This window comes from Procambarus clarkii, chromosome 33 (genome assembly GCF_040958095.1).
Source record: "Procambarus clarkii isolate CNS0578487 chromosome 33, FALCON_Pclarkii_2.0, whole genome shotgun sequence".
Lineage (NCBI taxonomy): Eukaryota > Metazoa > Arthropoda > Malacostraca > Decapoda > Cambaridae > Procambarus > Procambarus clarkii.
In genome coordinates this window covers 41947335-41968345 of record NC_091182.1, presented here as the reverse complement: position 1 = coordinate 41968345, position 21011 = coordinate 41947335, and the positions used below count along the sequence as shown (strand labels likewise).

The 21011-nt window shown below is 45.5% G+C and overlaps 1 protein-coding gene across 1 annotated transcript in view; it reads right to left on the bottom strand.

Moving 5' to 3' along the window:
• Positions 1-20374, bottom strand: part of LOC123765233 (uncharacterized) — a 219740-nt gene extending 199366 nt beyond the window's left edge. Inside the window, exon 1 of the mRNA XM_069335546.1 lies at positions 20255-20374. The gene's annotated coding sequence lies outside the window, so the exon portion shown is untranslated. The remainder of the gene's footprint in view (positions 1-20254) is intronic.
• Positions 20375-21011: the final 637 nt, after the last annotated feature.

Sequence of the window (21011 nt, the reverse complement as noted above, 5' to 3'; positions counted from 1 at the left end):
GTAGTAACAGCATTAGTCTCTAGTATAAAAGAGATTCCCCCACTAAGAAATATAAGTCTTCTGGGTCTTCTGGTGGCACTCTGACTTTGGTTAATGTCTCTGGCGGCGCTACCAGGGGTAAGCTAGCCATCCCTCTGGGGTGGGGGAATTGATTTCAGGAACCAACACAAGATAGACACAAGGTAGGTCCTGTCCTACTGCGTGCGTCTGGTAAGGCACCAGCATACTGCGATTTATTGTTATGGAACATATAATTAGCCTTTAATTAAGGAGGAGTCCCTGAGTGTTGTGTAGGGTTGGCTGCCTGCCGTGTTCCCACCAGGGCCAAGCTGGCCTGCCCTCCTATCCATCCTCCAGGCTGTACTGTAAGCCCATCACTACCACACCACAATCACAGATGCCAGATCATAGTCACTCACTCAGAGTACGATGCTCAACATTAACATCCACCAAGGACTCCTCATTTATAGCACTATGTTATCAGGACCAAGATATTGGCATTATAATCACAGAAGAGAATGTAAGGAAAAGTAACACTTTCTAATTTGATGTTATCATTCCTCTTGAGCTGAATGCCAAGAAGTCAGTAGTTCTGAAGAGACCAGACGACTCGCTTACTATGATCTTCCTGAAAACATTTGCCAAGACATTGAGAGAAGAACTGGCTGGGTCGAGTTACTAAAAGTAATTATCATACTAAATATTTCATCCATGATGAAACCCAGTTAAAAAAAATCTGTGGCACAGAGACGTGTCACCCATGCTATTCACTGCTTATACGATCACCTGAATACAGCCACAAACCATATAGAACAAGAAGAATACTTCAGTATACCTTCAGGCTGGATATGCTATAAGTATAACCACATAGATGTAACCTGCCCTAAGAAGAATGTCAAAGTATGTTGTGAATGGGATCAGCGCGATCACACTGACAGGGCGCGCAGAGGTTAACAGAACAAACCCCAAAATTAGAAATAACTTTTTTAGTGTCAGAGTAGTTGACAAATGGAGTGCATTAGGAAGTGATGTGGTGGAGGCAGACTCCATACACAGTTTCAAGTGTAGATATGATAGAGCCCAGTAGGCTCAGGAACCTGTACACCTGTTGATTGACAGTTGAGAGGCGGGACCAAAGAGCCAGAGCTCATCCTCCACAAGCACAACTAGGAGTGTACCTGCAGCTGGCACCAACGTCCAACAAGAGCAAGTGGGCCCTCTATGTAGAAAGTCTCACCCAAGGAACATGAAATGAAACAATTAAAAAAGGAAGTATAAAGGAACATATCCTTCTTTACAGTTCATCACATATTGTTCACTGCTGCACTATGATCAGTGTAGAGCAGGTGTAACAACCTCCTACCACTTAGAATTTACAATGGATGGAATGACGAGCGCAAAAGACAACAAAGTGAACTATAGAATGAGCTGCAAGACTTAAGCAAAACAGAATGCACCAAAAATGAAAAATTGAATGATGTAATAAGCCAAATCCAAACTGACCTAAAAACCCGGAAACGTTATGGAAAAAGATCACCGAGGAGACGTCTTACATCAGACACCTCAGGAAATAAATTGTATGAAGACAGCGAACATGAATATGGATCTAGGAAGTACTGGCGAAAAGCAATTGGAATAAACCCAGAGAAAATTTTCAGCTTCTGTTCCAGTACAGAGACATTACAAATCTAGTCGCTTACAGGCGAATGTTGTTAAGGTCTATTGTTTGCATACTACCAACGAAAATAATAGACTTTAACAACATTCTCAATGAGTCCCACCTTTAGAACCACATTTAGAGGTTTTAAGAACAAGGTGTCTGGTATTATCAAAATATATTGGAATTGACTAACCCCTATTGCCTGCAATCCAACAATATATACGAATATTAATTTGCAGTTCTTGCAATTCCTCACATGCTTCAAAAATTCCAATATTAGATTAATTTTCAAGCCAGGAAAATCATCAACTGAAACAGAATATTACAGACAACTTTCCTTTCTCGAGATACCAGGCAAATATTCAACCAAATAATTACTCACAGACCATGAGTGTTTATTAACTGCCATGATAAAAAAGAGCAATGCAATATAGTGCTCAGAGATAAATCATAAACTTTTGACAAAGTTTAGCACTTGCCTTAAATACAAGATATTAAAACAAGGGCTTACACCGAGATTCATTGGTACACTATTCTGCTTTCTGGACACCAGTGCAGTGAAGCTCATCATTAACAGCTATTTGAGGGGACAAAAGTGAATTGAACAGTGGAAAGCCTCAAGGAAGCTGCTATCACCCACGCTTTTCAACATACGCTCAGCTGATCTGCTCCCCCGCCAACATCAGACTGACGATGTAACTCAAATAATTAGCCAACCAGGACCAAGTCATTACTTGGCAGCAAATCTATGTCAGATGTTGAAGTCATTAACAGCTTAGAGAAGTAAAGGAAAATAAGTACCAACAAACAAAAGTTTCAATTAATATACATTTCGAAAAAGAAACCCAGATCTTATTATCCTTGACAACCACCATATCTTTCATACGGATGCAGGCAGAATACTGGGATTCAAGATTATTGGAACTGAAATCAAAATTCACGTATAGAAGAGAATGAACAAAGCAAAAAAAAAAAAAAAAATCCTAGGAAAAGCTAAGGGGATTTTGTAGCCTTAGCACGAACATACAACTACATTCACCCAGCCGCGTCTTGAATACCTAAATGTCTACACGCCTTGAAAGAAATAAGCATGAAAAGACTACAGGCACAGCAAACAAGGCTTTAAGAAGAACTGCAAAACACCATCCACTATATGATCGGACAATCCAGGAGCTCCATGAATTTCTGAAAACGTATCCACGAAACATCAGCCTTCCACAGCAAGCCACTAAGATGTGGATTACAATTGCACTGTTAAAGTTCCAGTGCTGGAAAACCTATTCAGAGATGAGACGTCCCACTTCCAAGGCTGGTGGCCCACTAACTTGGATCTACTTGATAGATCCAAGTTAGATCCAAGTCCCACAGTACATAAATCCAAGCTAAAATAGAAACCAAAACTACTCCCTCTTCACCTCCCAAGTGACCTTGAACAGATCAAGATATGTACACATGTATCTTTGTTGATACGCTGGTAAGTATAGGCACAGACGACCTCTGACGCCTGTTAGCAGGCCGAATGCTTTCCTCTCTCATAGCTCAGGGTAAGCCTTACCTTATTAGATTTCCCTGGAGCACGACCGGCAGTGGGTGAACAACCAGGTGACCAGTTACTGCTGGGTAAATGAAGGTTAATGCTTAAAGATTGGCGCCCAGTTAATCCTCCCTGGCCAGAACTCGAGGCGACTGAGTTACCATTACGTCACTAAGGGACTGACATGCATGTGTATATGTGAATGCTACACAGTAATCATCTTTAGATAACCATGTTGAAATACGTAAGAAAAACGTTACAAACACTGCAGCTCCCTAACAAGAGAGAGCAAGCTTACCTCAGCTACCAAACACACACCGTGTCAGCAAGGCGTCAGCCAGCCTGCTATCTTTACTTATCGTTATCTTGCTATCGTTACTTATACTATATTTCCCATTTTCAAACATATTCCATCACCTGCATCTGACCATCTGCTTTACTCCCCCCCCCCCCCAACCGGAAAACATGGGTGGGGATAACTTCGCACTGTGCCCCTCCTCCCCAGTGTCTTCACCCTATCCAGACCCTGTTGGGGAAGGTGGACGCGGGTGTTCCCTCACCCCCCCCCATGGTTCATGGATGCTTGCTAGACGTCACCCAGGGAGGGGGGGGAGGGGGGATCAGGGTGACTCCCATCCTACCCCATTGAGATGGTAACTGGTTGAGGGCCTCTCCGGGACGGAAGGTGGGCTAAGGTAAGCTCCCCTTCCTCAACCCCTAGTATGCTAAAGCGAGTGTGCCAGGGTGACCTCACCCTGGCACATTCCTAAGCACCTCCACCATCCAGCCTCAGAGGCTCATTACGCCCGCGAGGACGTTCATGGCCTGGCAGAGTGCTTTTGAGGCTGAATTAAGACCCATCGTTTGAAAGAAGCTACGAGCGTTATACATTTTTCAACACTAGTGATATATACTAAAGCACTCCTTAGCGCCAGGCTGGCCTCGGCCGCCCGACCTTAGCGACGGGAAGACCGCCCGCGGGATGACGCCTTCCGTCACCACTACGCTGATAGTCAGTAACAGTGGACGCTGCACCACAGTTTGTCAGCCGGGACCCCGAGGGAACAGAGCAAGTACACAGCTCTTGGCTCAGATTTCATTTATTTAATTTCCTTGCCCTGAAGAAACTAGGCTGCTAATTCATGGAACAAATTAGCGGGTAATACAATACAATAGGAGTAGGATCACTGGGTTGTTTCAAAAGAAAGTTAGGCATATATATGCGTAACTTTCTCTACCCTTACCTTCTTGTATTCTTATGACAATAAACTTTCATTTCTTCCAAACTAAGAAAAAAACACGAAGACACATTGAGAAATGTCAAATTATTTACGTGCTGCGAACCTCAGTTTAAATATGCACCAGAAGAAACTTATCAAGAATCCCTAAGAGTTATATCATGTATGTATAAGAAGTATATCCTAAGAAATATATTTAGCACCCAAAAATATATCGAGCATCCGTAAAATAAATATCAATCCGTAAGAAGTATATCAAGCACACCTGAGAATTATACAAGTATTAATACGACGTATATCAAAATAACATGGAAAGTACACCACTCATCCCCCAGACGAGTATTAAGCATTTCTAAGAAATATCTAATATCAATGAAGGGCTTGAAAACTTGGCGAAATAACTCGCGAAATTAGACTGCTCGCAATATTTACTACCGTCCAACATTCACCTAACAGGGCTGAGTAATATCACCCAATTCACATACGTGTATAATCCGAGAATGTGTAGCACACTTCCTGGTGCATATGAGCGCTTTCCGTTTGTACTGAACTATTTAAAAAACTAGCATATACTTGCTGGTTGATCTACTAGCAAGTGTCATGGTTTGACTCCAGAGGCTGTTGATAGACTTTAAGCTGAGAGGGGGGAGGGGTGAGGGGGGGGGGGCAACAATTTGGCGCCAGCCAGAGTGACGAGAGCTGCTCGTCCTCCTCTTCCTATCACAGAGATGTATGGCTTCCACATTTTAAATGATTTTACGGCCAGAAGGTAGCAGACTTATTGCTAAACAAGACATGAACTTGTGTTTTTTTTATATATTAAGAAAATAGTCTTTCTGTATTTGTTACTTGTTAGTCATTATCTGCATGAGTGTTTGGATTCAAGCTTGTACCTTGAACTGGAGCTACAGAGAGCATTTGTAACTATATTTTGTCAAAGATTTTATCCACCAATAGTTTGAAATAAAAGCTCCCAATCACTGTTGGAGGAACAGGATTCGATCCCGGGTTTTATCATTCACTTGGCGAGAGTGCAACTCATTTTCATTAAAGAGTAAATCACAGAGTACACAAAACATCGCACATCATGCAAACACACGATCCCTACGTCATCGTATTCAGGTAATAAAGTATGTGGACTTCATCAGCAGTACTTCTTACTCTCACAGTACTCCTGGAGTACCTCTTACCCTCACAGTACTCCTGGAGTACCTCTTACCCTCACAGTACTCCTGGAGTACCTCTTACCCTCACAGTACTCCTGGAGTACCTCTTACCCTCACAGTACTCCTGGAGTACCTCTTACCCTCACAGTACTCCTGGAGTACCTCTTACCCTCACAGTACTCCTGGAGTACCTCTTACCCTCACAGTACTCCTGGAGTACCTCTTACCCTCACAGTACTCCTGGAGTATCTCTTACCCTCACAGTACTCCTGGAGTATCTCTTACCCTCACAGTACTCCTGGAGTATCTCTTACCCTCACAGTACTCCTGGAGTACCTCTTACCCTTACTGTACTCGTGCAGTACCTCATACCCTCACAGTACTCCTGGAGTACCTCTTACCCTCACAGTACTCCTGGAGTATCTCTTACCCTCACAGTACTCCTGGAGTACCTCTTATCTCACAGTACTCCTGGAGTACCTCTTACCCTCACAGTACTCCTGGAGTACCTCTTACCCTCACAGTACTCGAACAGTTCCAAACTCTCTGTATTACTGGAGTATCTCTTACCCTCACAGTACTCCTGGAGTACCTCTTACCCTCACAGTACTCCTGGAGTACCTCTTACCCTCACAGTACTCGTGCAGTACCTCTTACCCTCACAGTACTCCTGGAGTACCTCTTACCCTCACAGTACTCGTGCAGTACCTCTTACCCTCACAGTACTCGTGCAGTACCTCTTACCCTCACAGTACTCGAACAGTTCCAAACTCTCTGTATTACTGGAGTATCTCTTACCCTCACAGTACTCCTGGAGTACCTCTTACCATCACAGTACTCCTGGAGTACCTCTTACCCTCACAGTACTCGAACAGTTCCAAACTCTCTGTATTACTGGAGTATCTCTTACCCTCACAGTACTCCTGGAGTACCTCTTACCCTCACAGTACTCCTGGAGTACCTCTTACCCTCACAGTACTCGTGCAGTACCTCTTACCCTCACAGTACTCCTGGAGTACCTCTTACCCTCACAGTACTCGTGCAGTACCTCTTACCCTCACAGTACTCGTGCAGTACCTCTTACCCTCACAGTACTCCTGGAGTACCTGTAACACAGAGTATACCTTGAGTTGGTTTCGAGGCTTATCGTCCCCACGGCCCGGTCATCGACCAGGCCTCTTTGTTCTTGGACTGTCAACCAGGCTATTGGACGCGAATGCTCGCAGCCTAACGTATGAATCACAGCCTGGTTGATCAGGTATCCTTTGGAGGTGCTTATCAAGTTCTCTCTTGAACACTAAGCATCCAGTTATGCCCCTTATGTGTAGTGGAAGCGTGTTGAACAGTCTCGGGCCTCTGATGTTGATAGAGTTCTCTCTCAGAGTACCTACTGCACTTCTGCTATTCAATGGGGGCATTTTGCACATCCTGCCATGCCTTCTAGTCTCATGTGCTGTTAATTCTGTGTGCAGGTTTGGGACCAGCCCCTCTAATATTTTCAACGAGTAAATTATTATGCATCTCTCCCGCCTGCGCTCAAGAGAATACAGATTTAAGCATTTTAGTCGGTCCCAATAGTTTAGATGTTTTACTGAGTGGATTCTAGCAGTAAAGGATCTCTGCACGCTCTCCAGGACAGCAATTTCTCCAGCTTTGAAAGGGGCTATCATTGTGCAGCAGTACTCCACTCGAGAGCATTAGAGTCTTGAAGAGTATCATCATCGGTATAGCATCTCTAGTTTGAAAAGTTCTTGTTATCCAACCTGTCATTTTTCTTGCAGTTGTGACGGCTACTTTATTGTGTTCTTTAAATGTAAGATCTTCCGACAAGAGTACACCAAATCCTTTACATTTCTTTTTCGTTCAATGTTATGATTTGACTGCGTTTTGTACATGGTTTCTGTTTTTATAAATTATTTTTTTCCGTAGCGCAATAGCTAGAACTTATGTTCATTAAATACCATATTATTTTCTATAGCTCATTGAAAGACCTGATTTATTTCTGATTGGCGGTTTGCTGTGTTCTCTATGTTGTCTACTATCATAAAAATCGTGGTGTCATCTGCAAAGGATTATACAGTGCTATAGATTGTGTCCTTGTCTATTTCCGATATGAGGATGATAAAACGGTACATCTTACACACACAACAATACACCTTACACCACACAAAACGGAACATTTTGCACAAAACGGTACATCTGGCACACACACACAAAACGGTACATCTTAGACACACATAAAACGGTACATCTTAGATTGGATTAAAAACACTTTTCGGGAAAACAAAATGCTCTACTCAAAAGAATTAAGAATGGAGAAGTTGATGAAGGGCAACACAGTCACTGTGACAAGAACAGTTCAAAACATTGAAGCACGTATGTCATGGCACGGAGAGAGCACGTATGACATGGTACGGGAGAGCACGTATGCCATGGCACGGAGAGAGCACGTATGCCATGGCACGGAGAGAGCACGTATGACATGGTACGGAGAGAGAATTCCTCTCCGTGCCATGGAGAGGAATCTGAAAGATATATTTCAGATACATCAAGCAAATATTATGGAGAAGAATGAGCCATTGAAAAATAATGACGAAGAAATGTGTTGAATTGTCAATACGTTTTTGTGTTTATATTTCTTACAGAGAGACGATTGTTTACTTGGCGTTCGTGATATGAATGAAGGAATGAAGGAGGTGAAGATGAGTTTAATATTTGACGAGACCGTAAAGAATGCACAGTCATCCATTAGCCTTGATGTTTAAATAAATGTTGACCAGACCACACACTAGAAGGTGAAGAGACGACGACTTTTCGGTCCGTCCTGGACCATTATCGAGTCGATTGTGATGAGACGATTGAGTGATGATGATGAAGGTTAAGCCATCCAAGAGGTGGCGGCACGGGCATGAATAGCCCGTAATGACGAGGCGAGGGAGGCACCAGTAAGGCAAGAGATAGGTGAGGAGGAGGAAATCTTAGAGGAAGGTAAGGCCAAATTCGAAAGGTACGAGGTGGGTGTAATAAAGGATGAAGGTAATAATAGGAGTAAGAATGGAAACCTAAGAAAAAATTAATGAATAAATCATTTTAGTCGAGCAAAGGATTGGAATAATGGGTTGATACAAATGTGTTGCCTAACGACCAATTAGCGTAACTTTGATTGTACTTAAATTGCTTGATGTTATAATCGTATTCGCAATTTCTTTACATCTTGTAAAATACAGAAAATATAGATTGAAATGAATTTACAGTATGACTTCAGTACGGGCAGCTGGTGTTAAAGAGATGTACCCTTCCAGAGCTTCTGCAACACTTGCAAGGGATTGGAACACTACGTACTAAAACCTTTGGTACTTGCCTCGCGAAAAGATTGATTAACCCGCAGAAGCACATGGTATTGTATGGATTATCTTGTATTTGATTAAGAAATGGTTATTTTAAAGAAAATACAAGACTTCCCCGAGATCTCTGTTACTTCCCATATATGTATGGGATTAAGAGCCTATTGCAGTGAGTAGGGCGCTGTACAGATGAGGAGAAGCCTATGGCAATGATGAGGGTTATCTGATAATCTAACTATAACGATGGTTAGGGCCTTTAACGATGGAAAGAGCTTACTGTGTCGATTAGTAGCCTATCGAATGGAAACATAAAACAAATGATTAATAGCCTAAGACGATTAGTAGTAGCCTACATATATAAGTATGGACCCATGTCAAGATAGGAAGAACCTAGAGAGATGAATGTATCTTATATAGCAATTTGTATTGACCTATATGTATCGCGTATGTATGTATAGCAATGAGTAGAAACCTACAGCGAATGAAAGGAATTACAGCGAGTAAAAGTTGCCTAATGCGACTGGAAGGAACCCATAACAATGGGGAGGAACCTACAGCAAAGGTGAGTAACCGTCTGAAATGTAAAGGGAATTATAGTGATTGAAAGTGAGTTATCTTAATGAGGAGGACCAATAATAATGGGGGACGAACCCACACAGTAAAAGACGTAATTGAAAACACTTAATTCTCGTTTCCTATCTATCATGTGACGTACCACGGCGCCATCTTAGAGCCAGGTGCCGAACTATAGTAGTTGACCCTCCCGTTAATCGTAGTTTCCCCGTGTTTTAGTCGGCTGTGCTGGAAGGTGACGAGTAACAAGGAACAGGTAGTGGAAGTCGGTGAAGCCGGGAGAATGGAAGAGAACTTGGGTCGACCAGGAGGGGCTAGCCAGTTGGGCTAGTTGAGCGCTGTGGACTTCACTCCTGGAGGTACTAACCAGTGGGGTTAGGTGAGCGCTGTTATCTTCTTGAGGTTATCTTGAGATGATTTCGGGGCTTTAGTGTCCCCGCGGCCCGGTCTTCGACCAGGCCTCCACCCCCAGGAAAGAGCCCGTGACAGCTGACTAACACCCAGGTACCTATTTTACTGCTAGGTAACAGGGGCATAGGGTGAAAGAAACCTTTGCCCATTGCTTCTCGCCGGCGCCTGGGAACGAACCCAGGACCACAGGATCACAAGTCCAGTGTGCTGTCCGCTCGGCCGACCGGCTCCCTGACCGGCTGTGGTTGAGCACGGTAGACTTCACTCTTGGAAGGTACCACTAGCCAGTGGGGCTAGTTGAGCGTTGTTGACCTCACTAATTGAGCGTACCAGCGAGTGCGCTACGGAGGGTGGGGGGGGGGGGGGAGCGCTTGAAGGCTTCTCTATAACTGCAGCTCGCTTAATTAAGGGCTCGTGGTGCTCGGAAGACCTCGCCAGAGGCATATAGTGTCCGTCATCCGTGAAGCTGGCTAGGGTGAGGGCTAGTGACGCCGCTCTGGATGACCTCATACACTTGCAAATATTAATAGTGAAGGGTAATAATAACGGGTTATTATTAATGGCTCATTAAACAGTGGATCAAGGACTGTGCCCTGAAGTACAGAGCTTTTTAGTGGGCTTGGACTTTATTTGATTTTATAAACTTTTACTCTTTGTATTTTGTTGGACAAAATTTAGTTTATTCATCATTGTTATTCCAATTGATCTCATCTTTTGGGCTATCACTTCATGGTAACATCAAATGCCATAAGAATGTCCGTGTATACCATATCTTCCCGCTCTAAATCCATATTGAGCTGGGATGTTGCGGCCTTTCTCCTTGGCACTTGAGACTTGACTCATTTCTTATCCAATGCTTTGTGTAGTGGAGCTCCTGAATTAAGTGCTTCTGGTATTTTCCATATATCGAAACTTTAGGTCCAAATCTCCAAACTTCACTGAGCAATACTACTACTGGCACTTTACACTTTTTTATGAATATGGAATTCCAGGACTGTGGACCCGAGGCCGAATGTATGGCCATGTGGTAAATTTATCTTTCAAAGTATGCTGTGTGGTCTTATGAATATCAAATATATTGTCAGGGATTTGGATTTAGTTCATAAAGAAGCGGTCCAGATCATCATCTTTCATACACTAAGATGTATACAGTAATATACAATGAGTATACTCATTGTATACAGTATATCACTAACGTGATATACTGTATACAATGAGAAAATCAATTGTGTATATGAAGCTGGAGCGTACGGTTAATGAACTACTTTACCTTCACCAGAGTGGATTAGGGTTAAAAGTAAAACTTGGACTGACTTCAGTAGAGCCCTCCAGACTTCCTGTGAATTCAGTGGAATCCCAGGTTGTATAACTTATGATAAGTCGTGGTACAGGGGTAAGGTGCGCTGCTGGGAGTACCCAGGTAACTGGTATGAGTTACCGCTTTGCTTCTATTGATTATCTCATTGTTATATCGTGTTAGTGTGATTTGTGTGTGTAATAATTTCTTCGGCGTCCTCGGTGTATGAACCCGCAATTACGTTCCTGAGGTCTCTCCGCACTGGCGAGTGTTTACGTTGGGTGATCGCTTGTTTGCCCTGCTGGTGGTGGTTTGCCACTGACGGGGTGACGTTTGCTTCGCCATGGGGACGTTTCGCCCTCCAATGAAGAGGACGCTGTCAGCTGGTCTGGCGTTTACGGTGCCGGTGGACCATCCATTGGTTGGTGTCGCCCTAGTGGACGTGCTGCATGTGCAGCTGTCGGACCTGGTGGGCATCCAGCTGCTTCAGGGCCACCGTGCTGTGGTCAAGTTCCGCCTTCAGGCTGCCTTTCAGGCGTTTCTCGAGCGGTGTGAGGGGCGTGTTTACCCTCTCCCTGATACTGCTGGCTCCGTTAAGGTAGTGAATCTTAGTGTCACCTTGGCGTCTGTGACGGTGCATGGTGCCACCTTCGAATTTCAGGACGACTTTTTAACCTCCTGTTTCGAACGGTTTGGGACAGTGTTAAGTGTTCGTTGGAACAAGGTCGTTGCCGGGCACTGTGTTAGTATGCTTGACGGCTCCCGCACCCTGACGATGTCGCTGAAGGGTAGTGTACCGTCGTCGATGTCCGTGTTGGGATACACGCTCCGCTGCTAGTACCGGGGTCAACCGCGCACCTGTTATCGGTGTGGTCACGAGGGTCATCTGGCTGCTGCGTGCGACGTGGGAGCGACTGGTCGTGTGCATGTTCTTCGTGCGGAGGATTTTCCGCCCCTGTTGCATTCGGGCGGTGTGGGTGCTGTGCCTGAGGCGCCTGACTGCCTGTCTGCTGCTCCGCCTGTTGAGGAGAGCTCTACAGCCTGTGCGACACGTCTAGTGACAGCTGTGGCCCCTGGGGTTGTTCAGCCGGTGTGTGAGGGTGTCGGGCTGTCGCCTGAGCTGTGTGTAGTGAAAGGTGTCCAGGTGGAGGTTCATGTTCCGCCCCCGCCTGTGGATGTGATACCGGCTCCCGGGGACGCGGGTTCTGCTGTTTTGGAGGGGGTGCTTCGGCGTGGTGAGGTGCCTGCCGTGCCTGTGTGTGTTGACTCCTGTAGTTCTGCTCTTCCCATTCCTTTGCAGAAGCGTGCACGTCGGTGTTCTGAGGCTGTTTCCGTGGATGATGTGGACAGTGTGGGTGATGTGGCCTCTGTGGACTCTTCGGACGGTGCGGGTGTGGCCTGTGTGGATATGACGACGGTGGCTGTGCCTGCGGCGGGGTCTGCTGGGCGTGGTGTGGTGCGGCCTGTCTCGAAGCGTTCGCGGCGGGCTCGGAGTGTCTCCCCCCTTCGTGGTGTGCCTTGGGAGGAGGTGGGGGAGTATGGTGCTCAGCTGGCGTCCCCCGCCGAGGATGATGGTGCTGTGAGGGGCTCCGACGTTGCTACCTGTGCCCCCCCTCCTGCGTCTCCTGCTGTTGGGTCCCCGCAGTGGGGGGTTGTCCCTGATGGTCGGGACCTCGTCGTGAAGTTGCGGAAAGATGTGCGCCAGGGGGCCTCGGCTCCTGTGCCTTGTGGTGGGGTCGCTGCCGCGCCTGCAGTTCCCCCTCCTTCCTTGCCCCGGTCTGGGGGTTGCCTAGTCCCGTCTGCTGGGGTCGTGCCCTGTGAAGGTCCGGAGTTGGGCCCTTATCGGGATGCCCGGGTGCTTCCGATCCCGTGGTGCTCGTCCACTATCTGGGTGTCGTCAAAGAAGGAGTTTGTTTATAGGGTGCCGGATAGGATGTCTCAGCCGAAGCTACTGCCTGATGGCCGGCTGCCCATCGACCTGTGGGTGGTTTGGGAAGCGTACCGCTTGCGCTTTCCGTTCCGTAAGTTTCCGGAGAAGTATTAGTTCCCGTCTTGCGCACCCCGCTACGCCGTGCCTGGATCAGCTGCCTCGGTGACCATGACGCCCCGCCCCCCGGTGCGGGGAGTCTCCCTCTAACGTTCGCCTCTGTTTTCGTCGCCACTCTTCTCTCTACGGCCCATCACATCTACTGCTTTTGACTTTCTTCTCCTCCTCACCATCAACGCGTCTCCTTACATCTGTCCTGGTGCAGTCATCGGGAGGGTTACCCCTTCATGCAAACTGCACCTATTCTCAAGAAGAAGAACCTGCAATTGTAAGCATCGGTCCATTTCTGGTGGAGAGTTTATATTTTGATTTTGCCTATGTGAACAATATTTTGTTTTTTTCATTATCTCTTGTATAGATTTCTTTTCCAATTTCATTTCTTCAGTCAAGTATGATTGCTTCAGTGTCTGCTCTATATCTTCAGTCTCCCTGCTCAAAGCACCTTTTCATTGTTGGGATTGTCGTGTTTGGTTAAGAATTTCCATTACTACTTTCCTTCCTCTGTAGTATGGTCCGCTTTCTTTCTTTTTTTTTTTTTTAGGGTGATCCTCTTTCTGTCCTTATTTGTTTTTATTAACACATTTAGGTATATCTGCATTTGTGCAACTACCCTAGACTATATGAAGGGGAGTAAAAAGCTAGCTACGTGATGCTAACATCCCCATCACACAGGATGGATAGTCATACAGAGGCATGTGATAAGTAGTCTACATTGACAGACTCTGGGTGCATTAGAAGGATATCATCAACACTAGACTGAATAAGGTAACCTTCCACAGAGGAATATTTTTCAAGAAGAATTTTTATGTTCGTTCTATTTATTGCATTATAGTTTCTTTGAATGTTTGCGGGTTCCCGTTAATTTTTTTCCAGTCAATCATCTTGTTGTCGAAATTAAATTTATTGAATAGCCCTTCTTTCTTGGTAATCCTCTTGAATACATTAAGAGTTCTGATATAGTCAGTAGTTGTGTGACCTGTGACTGATTATTACCAGGTTGACTTCCTGCTATAATGTTATTTTAATTCTCCATCTTAAACTGGGTAGATTGAAGTTACTAAGGAAGATAATATCTTGCTCTGTGTTTTCTATATAATGTTGGCAATTCTCATTTTTGTTCTGTTCTGTCAACTCCTCGATCGTTGCATCCAACGGTTTGTATATTGGAATAATAACTGCTTATTTTCTGTACTCTGATTCAAAGTACCTCTACCACATCATTTGTAGAATTTAGGAGCTCTGTGCTTACAAGAATCGTCTTTAATATATAAACCTACTCCTCCATGTGATCTATTTACTCCATCACATTTATGTAAATTATAAATTATTTCCTCGGGATCTCAGTTCTTGTAATATCACAAACTGAGTTTCTGTGAACGCTACAAATATTTCATCTGCCTCTGTGAACCATTTATGTACACTAAGATTTTTCCGCCTTTGTTTTTAATCTTTTTAGGTTGTAAGGGTAATGAGATTACTCTTTTGATTTATTTTGACTGAGGACTTTTTCAGTGATTATATGCTTTTTCTGTTCTACTTGTACAGTGTTTTTATTTTTTTATTTAATTTCTCAAGTATGTGACTGTTGACTGTGATCTGATTGGCAATATCTTAGTTTCTGATAATAGTATCCACAGTTCGAAGATTTGAGGTGTGAGTGAGGTGGTTCATGAGGGAGCAGGGCGAGCACCCTCACTATGGACTCCAGCCTCTCATCGGGATAACGAATATTTAAGTCCGTAGGTCGTATGCTCAATGTTAAACAAACACACACACAAAAAAAAAACGCTTGCCATGTCGTGAAAACGAGTGAAATAGTTCCCGGTGTCGGGGACGCGAACTCGATTAGGCTTATCAAGGTCCCTAGGTCAACGACTGACCTTGCTCAGGGTGCCACCCTCAACACTTGCCTAACTCACAGGTACCTATTAACCCACTGTCTTGTTGGCTTCAACTTCTGGGCTCTTAAACAAGCGAGTAACACGTAAGAAGAGTGAACAGGTGTTGGCGCGGACAGTGCTGGAGCGTGTTAGAGAAGGTTCCCCCGTGGTCCAGGGCTCGTGGCGTGTTAGAGAGAGGGTTCCCCCGTGGTCCAGGGCTCGTGGCGTGTTAGAGAGAGGGTTCCCCCGTGATCCAGGGCTCGTGGCTTGTTAGAGAGAGGGTTCCCCCGTGGTCCAGGGCTCGTGGCGTGATAGAGAGAGGGTTCCCCCGTGGTCCAGGGCTCGTGGCGTGATAGAGAGAGGGTTCCCCCGTGGTCCAGGGCTCGTGGCGTGATAGAGAGAGGGTTCCCCCGTGATCCAGGGCTCGTGGCTTGTTAGAGAGGGGGTTCCCCCGTGGTCCAGGGCTCGTGGCGTGTTAGAGAGAGGGTTCCCCCGTGGTCCAGGGCTCGTGGCGTGATAGAGGGAGGGTTCCCCCGTAGTTCAGGGCTCGTGGCTTGTTAGAGAGGTTCCCACGTGGTCCACGGCTCGTTGCGTGTTAAAGGGGGGGATCCCACGTGATCCAGGACTTGTTGCGTATTAAAGAAGGGGTTCGCACGTGGTCCAGTAGAAGGTTGGTTCTTACAGTAGAATATCAAACAAGGCACCTATCTAATAGAATACATATACCAGTAAAATGCTGACAGCTCCCAACCATTTGATCAATCAACCGTTTGATTCCCCCCCCCCAAAAAAAAGGGCAAGAGGTTTGGGCCCGTTTCCTTACAGCTGATACCTGTGTTAACCTAGCAGTAAATATACGTACCTGGAAGTTGAGGGCTGCAGCCTGGGGAAGGGCAGTCATTGGATTAGGTGACTTCAATACGCCAAACAGATTTCCTGTCCCAGACAATAGGCAACCAGAGCAAGGAAGGGGAGAGCCTAGTGAGAGGCGTTGCAGGAGCAGCAGCAGCAGCAGCAGCAGCAGCAGCAGGTGTAGGAGAGACCTGGTCTGGTCCTCAGTCACACACCAACAACACTACTAAAGTGTTCTTAAACTCTGAGAACATTGTGCCTGGAAAGCTGCTTTTCGTCTACTTTGGAACTTTTCAGCATTCCTAGTTTTAGTCTAAATTATATTATAATTATATTTATAATGTATTCCATGATATTAAAAAAAATCCTAACTCTGCAACACGTATATGTCTATTAAGACACAATTTTCCTCCTTTTATTTGCGCGGCATTATTTGCGCGGCATTATTTGCGTGGCATTATTTGCGCGGCATTATTTGCGTGGCATTATTTGCGCGGCATTATTTGCGCGGCACCCTTTAGTATAGCAAGATATACAAGCCCATGCCCAGGAAACTCAAACCGAAACTGTCTCTATTTTCCGATTGTTACAACTTGTAATAAAGTTGTTAAATCTTGCCTTAAAGTGTTTATGACCTATTAGAACGTTGTTACAACTTGCTATATTGGTTGTTATAACTGGTTAGGTGGTGTTAAAACTTGTTCGAACGTTGTACCAACGTCGTAGTTTCGGTGTGTTTGGGGGGTGCGCGCTTGCTTTCTCTTTCTCTCTCTCTCACTCACACACACACAGATAGGTGAGTACACAGAGCAGCACAACAGCCCCTCAGCGTACCTATAGGAAAGGTCTTTAATGACTGCCAAAGGAAGAGTTGCCCAACTGCTGGAAGAAGGCAATCGCGTTACCAATTTTCTTGAAAGGGGATAGAGAAGAGGCACTTAACTACAGGCCAGTATCACTGACAACCATCCCCATCAAAGTACTTGAAAGAATAATCGGGTTAATACAAGTTACACATAAAAGATAACTGTAAGTGAACAAACACCAACATGGTTAAGGGAAGGAAAATCATGCCTGACGACCCTACTCGAGCTCTATACAAAAGTAACATGAATAAGGCAGGACACAGAAGGATGGGCAAATTGCATATTTCTGAACTGCTTAAAGGCCTTTGATACAGTACCTCACACAAGAGATTACTAGGCAAACTTGAGAGGCAGACAGAAGTAAACGGAAAACCCTTAACATGGGTAGGGTATGTCCTAACAGGAAGGGCCCAGAGAGTAACAGTAAAGGGCGAGAAGTCGGACTGTCGAACAGTAACGAGTAGAGTACCTCAAGGATCAGTGTTGGGACCACTTAAAGTTCTCACATAGGCAAATGGCCTATGAACAGAAATTGAGTCTCATATGTCAATGTTTGCAGATGAAGCAACATTAATAAGACTGCAACAGATAAGGCTTGTAGAATTCTCAAAGAGGATTTGAAAAAGTTGCAGAGATGGTCGGAAAAAATGGTTACTGTAGTTCAGTACAAGCAAGTAAAAAGTGATGGAAATAGCAGCAGGTGACAGGAGACCAAAAAGGAACAATACACTATAAAGGGGAAACACTCTCTCTGTAACGACTAGCGAAAAGGACCTGTGAGTGGACTTAACACCCAACCTAACTCCGGAAACGCGTGTAAATAGGATGTTAGCAGCGTACTCTACACTATCAAAAGTTAGAAAATCATTCAGGAAACCAAATAAGGAGGCATTGAGATGGCTGTACAGCGCCCACGTGAGACCAGACTTAGAATATGCCGCCCTTTCGTGGAGCCCCACCTAAAGAAACACTTAAGGAAACTGCAAATGGTTCAGAAGTCTACGACGAGACTTGTCCCAGAATTGCGAGCGATGGGATACGAAGAGACTAAAGGAACTAAACCTGATGACGCTAGAATAAAGAGAGAGACTGAGAGGGGGAAGACATGATAAAGACGTATAAAATATTTATGGGGACTGACAGAGTGGAAACAGGACATTTTTACAATGAATACCAGTAGCAAAAGGGAGTGGACATACTCCCATCCATCTCCCATACAACAATCTCAAAAGGGATGGAAGCCTGAGACTCGGATGAGTCACTGAGATGCTAGAAAGTTTTAATTTAGCCTAATAGTGGGGAAATGTAATGAGTTAAAGGAACAGGTTGTAGAAGCAAACGCCATTCACAATTTTAAAAGTAGATCAGACATGTAAATAGGACTGGAGTCATTACTTTCGACAACCTGTCGATGGTAAGGCGGGGTGCAAGAGCTAATTCTCGACCCTGCAGACACAAACAGGTGAGCACACACATTCACACAAGTTAACAAATTACATTAAACCAAATTAAAGTGTAATGTCACAAACGTAAATTAATAAGGAAGGATTCATATTGTGTAAAATAAAATAATATTATCCGGGTATGTGTTCCCGTAAACTGTGACATGCTGCAGCAGGCACACTGCCTGCATGTCGAAATATTAATTAATATTTCTTCATTTTATAGTGGTATAAATTTGCTTAAATTATTTGTATATATTATTTTGAAATCACAGGAAAACAGACACGAGTATTTTAACTACTACCATTATGAATATCATTGTGTGTGTGTGTGTTTACTCGCCAAGTTGTGCTTGCGAGGGTTGAGCTCTGGCTCTTTGGTCCCGCCTCTCAACCGTCAATCTACTGATGTACAGGTTCCTGAGCCTACTGGGTTCTATCATATCTACATATGAAACTGTGTATGGAGTCAGCCTCCACCACATCACTGCCTAATGCATTCCATTTACTAACTACTCTGACACTGAAAAAGTTCTTTCTAATGTCTCCGTGACTCATTTGGGTATTCAGCTTCCACTCGTGTCCCCTTGTGCGTGTACCACCCGTGTTAAATAATCCATCCTTCTGCACCCTGTCAATTCCCCTAAGAATTTTGTATGTGGTGATTATGTCTCCCCGAACTCTTCTATCTTACAACGACGTGAGGTATATTTCACGCAGCCTTTCCTCGTAACTCATGCCTCTTAGTTCTGGGACTAGCCTGGTGGCTTACCTCTGAACCTTTTCCAGTTTCTTCTTGTGCTTTACAAGGTACGGGCTCCATGCTGGGGCTGCATACTCCAGGATTGGCCTTGCATACGTGGTATATAAGGTTCTGAAAGATTCCTTACACAGGTTTTGTGTGTGTGTGTGTGTGTGTGTGTGTGTGTGTGTGTGTGTGTGTGTGTGTGTGTGAAAAGATAATTAAATGCTAAGAAAGTTGTTTAGAAATATATAGAGAATATATGGAGAGGGTGAAGACACCCTCACGGGCAACACTGGTGCATCACCCTAGCTACAGTTGTGCAGCAGGTCGTGCACAAGCTCAGGTCACGCTCAGTTTACGGTATGTAACATTCAAGCTTTCTTCCACATATGTAACCACGCCCCCCCAGCACCAGTCGTTCACCAACTCACGTTTCCTCACCCATGCACTCGCACGTCTACTCACCCATGCACTCGCACGTCTACTCACCCATGCACTCGCACGTCTACTCACCCATGCACTCGCACGTCTACTCACCCATGCACTCGCACGTCTACTCACCCATGCACTCGCACGTCTACTCACCCATGCACTCGCACGTCTACTCACCCATGCACTCGCACGTCTACTCACCCATGCACTCGCACGTCTACTCACCCATGCACTCGCACGTCTACTCACCCATGCACTCGCACGTCTACTCACCCATGCACTCATATATAGGAGGATAGTTTTACGAGCAACTTTTCTAGGAACCAAAACTGCTGTCATTATTAAATAATGTGAATATATAGCACCTGGGTGTGGAGTCACCAGACCGAACACTTCACTGTAAGTGCACTCGAGTCATTAGTATGGGAGATTGAGTCACAGATCACCAATAACAATTGTTAGAGCGAATATAACTGATTACATATTTTGTTTGCCATTAGAACACTCAATGGCACTCTTGAGAACACATAATAGCCGCCCTGAACACTAACAATGGTCGATATAACACGTCACAAAGCACATTAGTGTTTATCCTCGAGAGAGTCGGTGTGACGTATCACAAATGTCACCAAGACAGATGTCACCAGGACAGTGGTCTCGCCCCATGCAAACACGTGGCTCCAGCAAGTGCATGTTGAGCTCAGCTGGTGTAGGAGCCGCGTGTGGTTGGTGGAGTACCAGGCAAGAAGGTACATGTGTTAAGTTACCTGGCGGAGGTGTGGTGATGGAGTGTGGTCGAGAGAGAGAGGGGGAGAGAGGCACGCACGCACACACACGCCGGGTGAGGGAGGCAGCCTCGCTGTGTGGCCCACCCTCAACGACTGTGCTGGGTGACTGGGTGTCTGGCTCCCACCATATCACCACCATACCGCTACCTCCGCCACCACCACCACCCCCTGCCTGCTCCACCTGGGCCGCCACGCCCGCGCATCCCAGTCACCCTCTCATGCACCATCATACTCTGCTACTCCTTCCCTCCGTACTCCCGTACCAGTACTCTCTTCCCTCCGTACTCCCGTACCAGTACTCTCTTCCCTCCGTACTCCCGTACCAGTACTCTCTTCCCTCCGTACTCCCGTACCAGTACTCTCTTCCCTCCGTACTCCCGTACCAGTACTCTCTTCCCTCCGTACTCCCGTACCAGTACTCTCTTCCCTCCGTACTCCCGTACCAGTACTCTCTTCCCTCCGTACTCCCGTACCAGTACTCTCTTCCCTCCGTACTCCCGTACCAGTACTCTCTTCCCTCCGTACTCCCGTACCAGTACTCTCTTCCCTCCGTACTCCCGTACCAGTACTCTCTTCCCTCCGTACTCCCGTACCAGTACTCTCTTCCCTCCGTACTCCCGTACCAGTACTCTCTTCCCTCCGTACTCCCGTACCAGTACTCTCTTCCCTCCGTACTCCCGTACCAGTACTCTCTTCCCTCCATACTCCCGTACCAGTACTCTCTTCCCTCCGTACT